At 42.7% G+C, this 10,341-nt stretch overlaps 1 long non-coding RNA gene across 1 annotated transcript; it reads left to right on the forward strand.

Annotated features, from left to right (window-relative positions):
* Positions 1 to 2,844: 2,844 nt before the first annotated feature.
* Positions 2,845 to 9,335, forward strand: LOC134482590 (uncharacterized). The gene is made up of 2 exons (XR_015645013.1): positions 2,845 to 2,895; positions 7,720 to 9,335. It is a non-coding gene; the product is annotated as an uncharacterized LOC134482590 (long non-coding RNA).
* The last annotated feature ends 1,006 nt before the right edge of the window (positions 9,336 to 10,341 follow it).

Here is a 10,341-nt window from a genome sequence, read left to right on the forward strand (position 1 = left end):
TAAAAATTCCCCATTTTCACACCAGCCAACTTGCTAGCTATTCACCTTAATTGGAAGTTGCAAAGTGATTTAAATGAGATGAGATTCTGCCCTAAATTTTCCTGGATCAAAGGGAGGGTGCCTTGGCACACCTACTGAGCTTACATTCCTAAGTGATTGGGACATAACTTGTCCAAGAGGAAGTCTGGACATTATTCATGATTTGATGGCTAACCTTACAAAATGATAATCTATGTCAAGTGTTCTGCATTAGTGACTAAATTATTCTTTGGTTATGCAGAATCCCTGATCTTTGATGAGGGCTCTTCAAAGCTAGCAGTCTCAAATGCAGTTAAGGTGCATCTTTGATTCTCAGGACAGCCTTGGGGATTTTATGGAATACCTTTTCTGGACGATGTCTACTAAGAATATTAATAGATGATCACTGTGTGAACATTAAGTAGGCTTTCACCAGTTGGTATTGTGGCCATTACCTTCATTAGCTGATAGTACTGCATGTATTTTTAAATAAATGTGGAATTCTAGAAGAGAACAAAGCCTCTTTCCCAGAATCTACCACAATCATAATCATTTTCTACTACCAAGGGTCACTGAGAACAATTATGCATAAACCAATGACAATGGTTTTTTTAGTTACTTAATATAATAGTAGGTCCACAGACAAGAAGCTGACAAAAAAAATTTCCTTCTACTCCAGTGTTATCTATGACAGTTATAGGTTTACAGCAAGAGACAACCATCATGAATCATCAATATTAGCGAATCATCAATATTAGGGTGCTGCAGGGTCAGGTCTCTGGCAAACATGCTGAGGCTCTGAAGCATTAGCACACTAAAGTACAATGGACAGTACAATGGAATCATGAAGGAAACTGGAACTTTTGGATCAATAGAACAATGGGAAATTCTTATTTGTATAGACTTTCAGGGGTAGGGTAGGCTCCTCCAAATGCCAGAAGTTATAAGACCTTCATAAGATTAATGTTGGAATTCAAAGTTTTCTTTTCCTTTCTCAGAGGTGCAAGGTATGTAGAGAGCCTTTTGAGGCCATTTACTTGGTTCTAGACACATGGCAGGAATTTGATATTATCAGGACAAAAGAAAGAAGACCAGGGCAGGAATCTGGCTTTGGGCCAGGGATCAGGAAATGGGCCTTGATAAAGAACATTTACATTTGAGTTAATGCAAAACTCAGAGCAAGCTCAGGTGCAGTTTGTGTGCAAGTCCTTTTGTCTTGGTCATCCTGACCAGCCCCCAGAAAGGCTGTTACAGAATTTTGATTATCACCTTGCTTGTTCCTCAAATTAGGACAGATCTTATCATTCTGCTTGTAACTAGAGTGGTATAAAAGCAGATTGGAAAATGAAACATCTGGCCGGAGTCATGTTATAGTTTTGTCTTTTTTTTTTTTTTTTTCAATCCTCACTCCTGCCCTGGAGAACCTGTTGACTGACTGAGCTGGCTTGCTTGTAAGCCTCAAAGTGAGTTTTAACTACCTGAAGACCCCACCCCCCAAGTCAGGCATATGAATGAAGTTCTATGCAAATGCAAGAGATCAGGATCCACCTTCCATCAACCTTTCCTGGCAAGTGACTGGAAGGTGACCCTGAATGGCTATAGCAAACAGATTTTAGACTTTAAGAGGTACAGGTTACATCAGCAAGTTTACAGTTTAAACTATCTGGGAAAAGAGGGTCAAGTGACTGTCTGTCAGTACATTCTGTAGATTTTCAAAAATGTCCCTGCTCCTCCCAAGAACTGTGGATGGAGAATGGAACTTGACCTAGCCTTGACCTGAGGCAGGAAGCTGGTGTTTGGCCTAATCTTGATCTTACACTTGTGTAAGAACTAGGGTACTTCATGCTGAAAGGCAAAGGAGGACTGCAGGGCTGCAGCCTGCTTTATCAATTCTCTTTCCAGGGAGGAAGATGGCAATGTGTGGGGGCATGTCTAAAAAACAGAGAAAGGCCAAGAGCTAGAGGATTTGTGATTTAAACTTTTTCAATAGCATTTTTGTTTGATTGTTTTCGCTAATACAAAGGGGAGACTTTGTGGTTAATCATCAGCTTGAGAACAAAAATAAATATATCACTAAGTAGAGTTACCACAGTCATTTTGATCCAATAGTTTGAAGTAGCCACTGATGACGATATAGTGACCTATTTCATCTTATTTTTGGAATTTATTTCATGGCATGATAGTGTATCAGGATGCAGACAACAGGCTATCTTAAGCCTCCAGCTTCAACATTACTACTACCATTGAAAAGAAAATTATACGAATTCTAGGTTTATAAATATAAAAATTAAAAAAATAAACCCCAAAAGGCCACAGACCCAGGGCTAAGCCCTGCAGCCAAGACTAGCAGGCCATAAAGATAAAGGAGCACAGGAAACACTGTTCAGGCAGGACTGACAAGCCATAAAGAAAAGGAATGCAGGAACCAGCCTGAGTTAATGGGACTGATTCATGGGACGTCTGGCAGGAAGACATCTCCCCCCAGCTCACTCAGGGCCATCCTCCAGACCCTGATAAGCCCCTGACTTCTAACACGTACTCTTTCTGCTTTGTTCTCACTGCTATGTTTGAATGAGCCAATTGTATGTAACCACGCCAAAACCCCCTAGCCTTCTCTATATAACCCTCTGACTTTTGAGTTTCGGGGCCGACACCTCTGTCTCCTGCGCGGGATACGTGTCGGCCCGGAGATCTCTGTAATAGGTCTCCGTAATAAACCTCGCCTTTGGTTATTACATCCAAAATGGTCTCTCTGTGTCTGGGGTCCGTGATTTTCCCAAGACTTGAGTAAGGGTCTCTCTGCGTGGGATCTTTCATAATAATGGGGGCTCGTCCGGGATCTGCGCGACTACCCCAGACTCCGAAGACCCCTTGGAGGTGAGTTGGATGTTTGTCTGAGTGTTTCTGTGTGAGCGGCGCCGCATTTGTCAGTCTGTGTCTGTCTCTGTTTTGGTTCCGCCGTGTGTGTGTATATGTGTGTCTTAGTACTGGTCAGTGTTAAGAGGGTGGATGGGTATTCCTGCCCTGTGGTAAGAGGGCAGATGGGTATTCCTGCCCTGTGGTAAGAGGGTGGATGTGTATTCCTGCCCTGTAGGAGAGTGGATGTGTATCCCCACTCAGTGCAGCTGCCTTTGTGGTCCGTGAGGACCCCCTGGCTGCGGAAGGGGGGACGCCCCGGGCCCGCAAGGCTGCAGCCCCTGGAAGACGTTCCACGGGCGGAGAACAGTCGGGAGAGCCCGGCTATGGACAGTCAGGAGGACCTGACTCTGGTTTTCTGGAACAAAGGAGATGGAATGCTCCTTTTACCTAGGCGGGAGTGGACGAGGAATCCCACTCCGTCAGAGGTCGAGTTCGGCTGCCTATTTAAATATAGGCACGGACAAGTGTGCTTAGTCGTTAGGACAAGAGGACACTCTGGAATCCTGTTGGGAGGTGGAATCAGATGGTCCATCTCATCCCAAAAGCAGCTAAGGTTAAGCTGCAGTTTGGGCCACGTACTGAAGGTACCAGGCATCTGTGAAAGTTGGTTATAAGATGCTTTGTCTTGATATTGTTTGTCTGGCTTGTTTTCTGTGGTATTGTCGAGTGTCTTTTTGGCTTTTGTTTCGTTTTTGAATTTTGGACTGACGACTGTGTTTGAATTTGGACTGATGACTGTGTTTAAAATCTTGGACTGACGACTGTGTTTGAAATCATGAAACTGTTTGCTTTGTTCGTCATAGAGTTTTACTTGGTCCTCTTGGTGCTTAAGTTAAGAGTTAAAAATAATTTGCTTGAGAAAAATTGTTTTCTGCCAGGGAGTTTTGTCTTTCTCTCTTGAGCCTCCTCCCCAAGGAGAGAGACCCCTCCCTTTACTCCCCTTGATCAGCCTAGCTGCTGTTAACAGTTGTGTAAACAGACATTAACAAAAACCTTGAGGACAAAACCGCTCATAAATAAAAAAGTTCCCCAGATTAGGCCTCCGGTATGAAACAAGTATAGTGAGTAAGAAACTTAATTTTATGGACCCCGCTCTAGTGGCGGTGTGTTGGTTGATAGCCAACGTTAATTTTTTAAAACATAGTGTTTTATCTGTGCTTGTGCTCGCAACACACAGTAGGGGGGAGCGAAATTAGCTGCGGAGCTGCTACAGCGAACATGGGGACTTCTCAAGTCTCACCCAATTTTTCTGGCTCTTCAGGAGCTGTTTAAAAGAAAAAGGCTTAAGGTAAAAAGAAACACTATAGAGAGATTTCGTAGTGTATTACTACACCTTGGTTCTCGATCTCTGGGAATCTCACGATGGACAGCTGAGATAAGCTAAAAAAGGATTTAAATTTTGCTTGAGAGCAAGGAATCTTAAAGGCGGAGTTTCAGCCGGTTTGACACTTAGTGCGTAGCTGCCTAAAAGATCAGAAATGCTGTCAACAGGCTATAAAAAAGGGACAGGCTGTGTTAAAAATGCTACATAAAGAATAATCTAAAAAGGCTGAGAGTGAGGTGGGAGAGGACTCTAAGAAAAACAAGAACAAGAAAAGAATTTCTGCTTTTAGTGGCCAGACCTTCAACTCTTGCTCACAGAAAGAGAGTGCTCATTAGAAGTTCTTTAAGGAGCCTGCCTTATCTGCTGGCCCTATTCCAAGAGAGGAGCCAGTCTCCAGCATTAAATTACTTTTCTCACTGGTCATCATTAGCATGGAGAATGCCTTTGATCTTATCCCCACAGCAGCCAGTTCCTGCCCCTGTGGTCGAAATGTCCCAGGTTGGGGGGCAGAGAAGCCCCTAAAATAGTTTCAAAGAATCTACAACAAACTGTAAAGAACTTTGTTTTGTTTTGCCAGTCAAGATTTAGAATTCAGACTTTGGCTGTGGCCAAGGTCAGGATTAATGTTTTCTTTTCCATGGGCCTTTAGCCCACTGAGAAAGTTTGGTAAAGGGCTGCTACTGAGGTCCTGAAAGCCCCAGGTGAACTGTTTACAATTCTTTTGTCAGCTGCTTAGAATCTAACACTCAGGTTCTAACCGTCTCTCCATCCTTTTGTTATTAGTTCTTACTGAAAGCCTAGTGCCATTTAGAGGATGGGTCTCTTGAGTGATAAAGCCACTGAGCTGGCACTAAAGGAAGGTACTCCTTAAGGGAAAATCTAAGTCCAGAGAGACAACCAGTAACAGATAGACTGCCCCTCTGCTCACTTTTCTGTTTCACAGACACAAGGTCTTTTTGTCCCAAGAAAGCCTCCTGGCTTAGCTGTGTGACTAAATGCTATTTGCCCTCTTCAGTGGACCTCTATTCTCAAGATTCTCTTGTTTTCTCACCATCCCATTTGAGATGCTTGTTAGTAACTGTTACAGGTCTTCTTTACCACCGAGGAAAGACAAAATCCTACTAGAGGCCAGAAAAAGTGTTCCAGAGATGGATGGAAGGCCCTCACTTCTGCCTGCTCTTTTCAGACGCCTAAAGGTAGGGAGTGCCAGGTCTGCTGCCAGGCTCCAAGGGTGGGTCTCTGAGGGGCTAAAAAATGCCCCACCAATCTGGCTAAGATAAAGAAAGGATATGAAGAAAAAGTTACAAAAATTTAAAGGGTTAAGTTAAGTTGCTGAGAGTTAGTACAAGTTACAGAGAAAATAAGGTTAAAAAAGAAAGAGATAAAAAGAACAGAAAACTAGAGAAGAAAAGAGACAAAAAGAAGAGGAAGTTAGAGAGCCAAAGAGAGATAAAAGACGAGAGAGGAACATATACTGGCCACAGTAGTTAGGGAACCTAGGAAGATAGTACCTGGCAACAGAAGAGAATTCCTGGCTAAAGATCAGTGTGCCTAATACGAAGAAAAAGGACATTGGGTCAGGGACTGCCCCAGAAAGAACAAGAGGGGACACTGGAGAGCCTCTTGGTGCTGGCTATGCACAGAGATGGAAGGGAAGCCCGCCCAGTTGTTTTGTGGATACAGGGACCCAATGCTCTGTGCTCCTATGCTCCAGTGGGCCAGTATCCAAAGACCTTTGGTACAGGGGCCTACTGACAACAAACAATACTTATGGACTGCCCGAAGAACAGTGGACCTTGGCGTGGGCCGGGTAACCCACCCACTAATTCATGGTCATCCCTGACTGCCCCTATCCCTTGCTCATGAGAAAATTGCTCTCCAAATTGGCTTGCGTGGGCTGAAATGGCTGGATGAGGCCATGTGTATACATATCTATAGACTGTATATGTGGAGCTTAAGACCTGTCTCAGTACACCAGTAACTGATGCTGGGAGATGAATGAGTTAGTGCTTTTCTGCTTGGAACACACCGTTCCTGCCAGCCGGGCACTGACAATTATCACCCAATCCAGGACTTAAACTGTGATAGAGTGGCTGATAGAGTGTCCCAAAAGATGGGACCACTAGTCAGCTGCCATGGACTAGATTCTCCACCAGTTGGGGACAATCTGGTCACCTTGCTGCCCAATCCGGACCTGGAGCCACCACAGCACGAGTGTCAAACACTGACAGAAGCCCATGGGTGGAGGAAAGACCTCTGTGACTGGCTGATTGACCCCTGCTGAAAGCCGAGGAGCTTGTCCACAGACGGGAACAGTTCTCTTCACGAATAAAGGTCAGAGACAAGTGGGTGCTGCCATGGTGGACAACACAATGTCAACTAGAATGGCTGAACCCCAACCCCCCAGCACATCAGCGCCACAGATGCCTTTGCCATCTCTTAGATGCCCTGATAAAGCCAACAACTGTGAGTACTATTCATTGCTCAGGATATCAGGAGGAAAGAGATTCAGTGACATGGGACAGTAACAAAACAGATAAAGTGGCTCGAGAAATGGCTATACAGGAGCCTATCCTGGTTACAGGCCTACAAGAGACAGCCACTGGGAACTGGGATTAGACTAAGGGATGGCCTCACTTAGAATGTACAACAGAAGAAAAGGCCCAAGTTGTTTAAAAGATAAAAAGACAATGACACACTTGGGGAGAAAGCTGTACCCCCCCCCCCCCCAAAGAACAAACAAAAGACTCACTTTGCCAAATTAAGAAATGGACTCATTTAGGAGATAAAAAGTTTGTCCAAATAGTTAAAATATATGTAATAGACTTTAAGATTTTAGCCAAGAGAGACAGTAAAAAGTATAAGATATGTCAGTAAGTGAATGCTTAACAAACAAACAAGACAAAGAGACCTAGAGAGTTTAATAAAAAGTCAAAGTGAACTTCACTGAGATAAAACCAGAAAAATATAATCACAAGTATCTCCTAGTGCTTGTAGATACTTTTTCAGGAATAGATAGAAGCTTTCCTCACCAAACGAGAGACGGCCTCTACAATCATCAAGAAGATACTAGAAGAAATCTTCCCCAGGTCTAGAATGCCCAAGGTAATCTGGTCAGACAACGGCCCTACTTTCGTTGCCAAGGTAAGCCAGGGTGTGGCCAAGTATTTAGAGGTCAATTAGAAATTACATTATATTTACAGACCTCAAAGTTCAGGACAGGTAGAGTAAATAAATAAAATTTTAAAAGAGACCCTGAACAAATTGACCATAGAGACTGGCACAGATTGGGTGACACTCCTTCCCTCTTGCTCTCTTCAGAGCAAAAAATACCCCTTCCAGATTCAGCCTTACCCCCTTTGAGATCTTATATGGGGCCTCAGCTCCCCTGACTGTATTAGATGATGTTACTGAACCAACTTGTCATAGTGCCATAGTAATAATGATTTGTGTGCCAGGCTAAAAGACCTACAGGTGATACAGAAAGAAATCTGCTCACAGCTGACAGCAGCCTATGCCCCGAAGACCCCTGAGACATCCCATCAGTTCCAGGCCGGAAGCAGCTACACTGAGCCCAGACACTCGAGCCTCGCTGGAAAGGACCGTACCTGGTGCTGCTGACCACCCTGACAGCCGTCAATTCTCAGCCCTCACCAGCCGTGTACTTACTAGCTGTTAGGGCTGAGAGCTGGGACCTAGAGGGAAATTCAGTCATGTTTGTCCTGGGTTCCATCGAGATAGGTGTGGGATAGGCTTGATTTCTATTACAAATGATATAACATTACATATGTTAATACTCCTAACACTTCTTGGGACTGTGCCTCAGGGATCACAATCTATATAAGTTTAGAAGTTCTAAAAGCTAGTCATGACCTTGGTGTATAGGTTTTGATAGTGTCCAGATTAGAATCCTAATGCTAAAGACTTAGTAAGACACACACACACACACAAAAAAAAAAGAGTTGAGAATTACTTAGGGCTAGGGCTATCTAGGTGCTACAAGGGCAGCACAAGGACATCTGCTGTTGCCCTACAATACAAGGCTTATAGAGAATTCAGAACTGCCATTGACTCAGATATAAAAAGAGTAAAAGACTTTTTAGCTGACCTCCAAGAATACCTAACTTCCCTCTCAGAGGTAGTCCTTCAAAATAAAAAAAGATCAGACCTGATATTCCTTAAAGAAGGAATCTGTGTGCTACACTGAAAGAAAAATGTTGCTTCTATACAGACCATTCAGGAGTAATTAAAGACTCCATAAATAAACTTAAAAAAAGGTTAGACAAAAGACAGACAGACAGAAAAACACATCAGAGATAGTTCGAGAGCTAGTTTAGTAGATCTCCCTGGATGACTACCCTACTCTCTGCTACAGCTGGGCCATTATTAATAATTTTCTTGGTTTTAGTTTTTGGCTCCTGCGTGACAAACAGGTTAATTGCTTTTGTTAAAAATTGAGTGGGTGCTGTGCGGTTGATGGTCCTGAGACAACAGTACCAGTCAGTTAGGACAACTGGTGAGACCAAATAAGACTTGATATCAAAATTCTAAGATTAGAATTATTTAGTAGGAGAAGACGGGAATGAAAAGAAAATTATACGAATTCTAGGTTTATAAATATAAAAATTAAAAAAATAAACCCCAAAAGGCCACAGACCCAGGGCTAAGCCCTGCAGCCAAGACTAGCAGGCCATAAAGATAAAGGAGCACAGGAAACACTGTTCAGGCAGGACTGACAAGCCATAAAGAAAAGGAATGCAGGAACCAGCCTGAGTTAATGGGACTGATTCATGGGACGTCTGGCAGGAAGACATCTCCCCCCAGCTCACTCAGGGCCATCCTCCAGACCCTGATAAGCCCCTGACTTCTAACACGTACTCTTTCTGCTTTGTTCTCACTGCTATGTTTGAATGAGCCAATTGTATGTAACCACGCCAAAACCCCCTAGCCTTCTCTATATAACCCTCTGACTTTTGAGTTTCGGGGCCGACACCTCTGTCTCCTGCGCGGGATACGTGTCGGCCCGGAGATCTCTGTAATAGGTCTCCGTAATAAACCTCGCCTTTGCTTATTACATCCAAAATGGTCTCTCTGTGTCTGGGGTCCGTGATTTTCCCAAGACTTGAGTAAGGGTCTCTCTGCGTGGGATCTTTCACCATCACTCCTATAACCATCTGTTCCTGCTACTATGTTTCTTTAGCAACAAAAGCATAAGTAACTGTTTTTTTTCCATTGTCAAACTCTCTGTCTCTGTCTCTGTGTCTCTGTGTCTCTGTCTCTGTCTCTGTCTGTCTGTCTGTCTGTCTGTCTCTCTCTCTCTCTCTCTCTCTCTGTCTGTCTACACTCTCATCAGTAGACAGATCATGGAAACAGAAACTAAACAGAGACACAGAGTCAGTAACAGAAGTTATAGTAACAGAAGTTATAAACCAAACAGATATCTATAGAACATTTCATCCTAAAACAAAGATATCTATATCTATATCTATATCTATGTCTATGTCTATGTCTATGTCTATGTCTATGTCTATGTCTATATCTATATCTATATCTATATCTATATCTATCTATCTATATCTATATCATCTATATCTATATCATCTATATCTATATATATCTTCTTCTCGGCATCACAGGGTATCTTCTCCTGAATTGACCTGTCAATAAACAGGCCTCGACATATTCAAGATTAAAAATAACCCCATGTATCCTAACAGATCACCACAGGCTAAGGCTGGTCTTCAATAACAAACAAACAAAGAAACAAACAAATAAAAAACAAGACAAAACAAAAACAATACACACCTATAATTTCTAGAAGAAATAGAAACAAATACACCGAACAGTATTAGATAGCAGGAAATAATCAAACTCAGGGCTGCAATCAACCAAATAGAAACAAAAATAACTATACCAAGAATCAACAAAATAAGGAATTGGTTCTTTTTTAAAATCAACAAGATATATAAACCTAGACTAACCAGACTAACCAGATTAATCAGAGGGTACAGAAGAAGTATCCAAAATAACAAAATCAAAAATGAAAAGGTAACATAACAACAAAAACTGAGGAAATTCAA

This window comes from Rattus norvegicus, chromosome 1 (assembly GCF_021556685.1).
Source record: "Rattus norvegicus strain SHRSP/BbbUtx chromosome 1, alternate assembly SHRSP_T2T, whole genome shotgun sequence".
In the NCBI taxonomy this organism is placed as follows: Eukaryota; Metazoa; Chordata; class Mammalia; order Rodentia; family Muridae; genus Rattus; species Rattus norvegicus.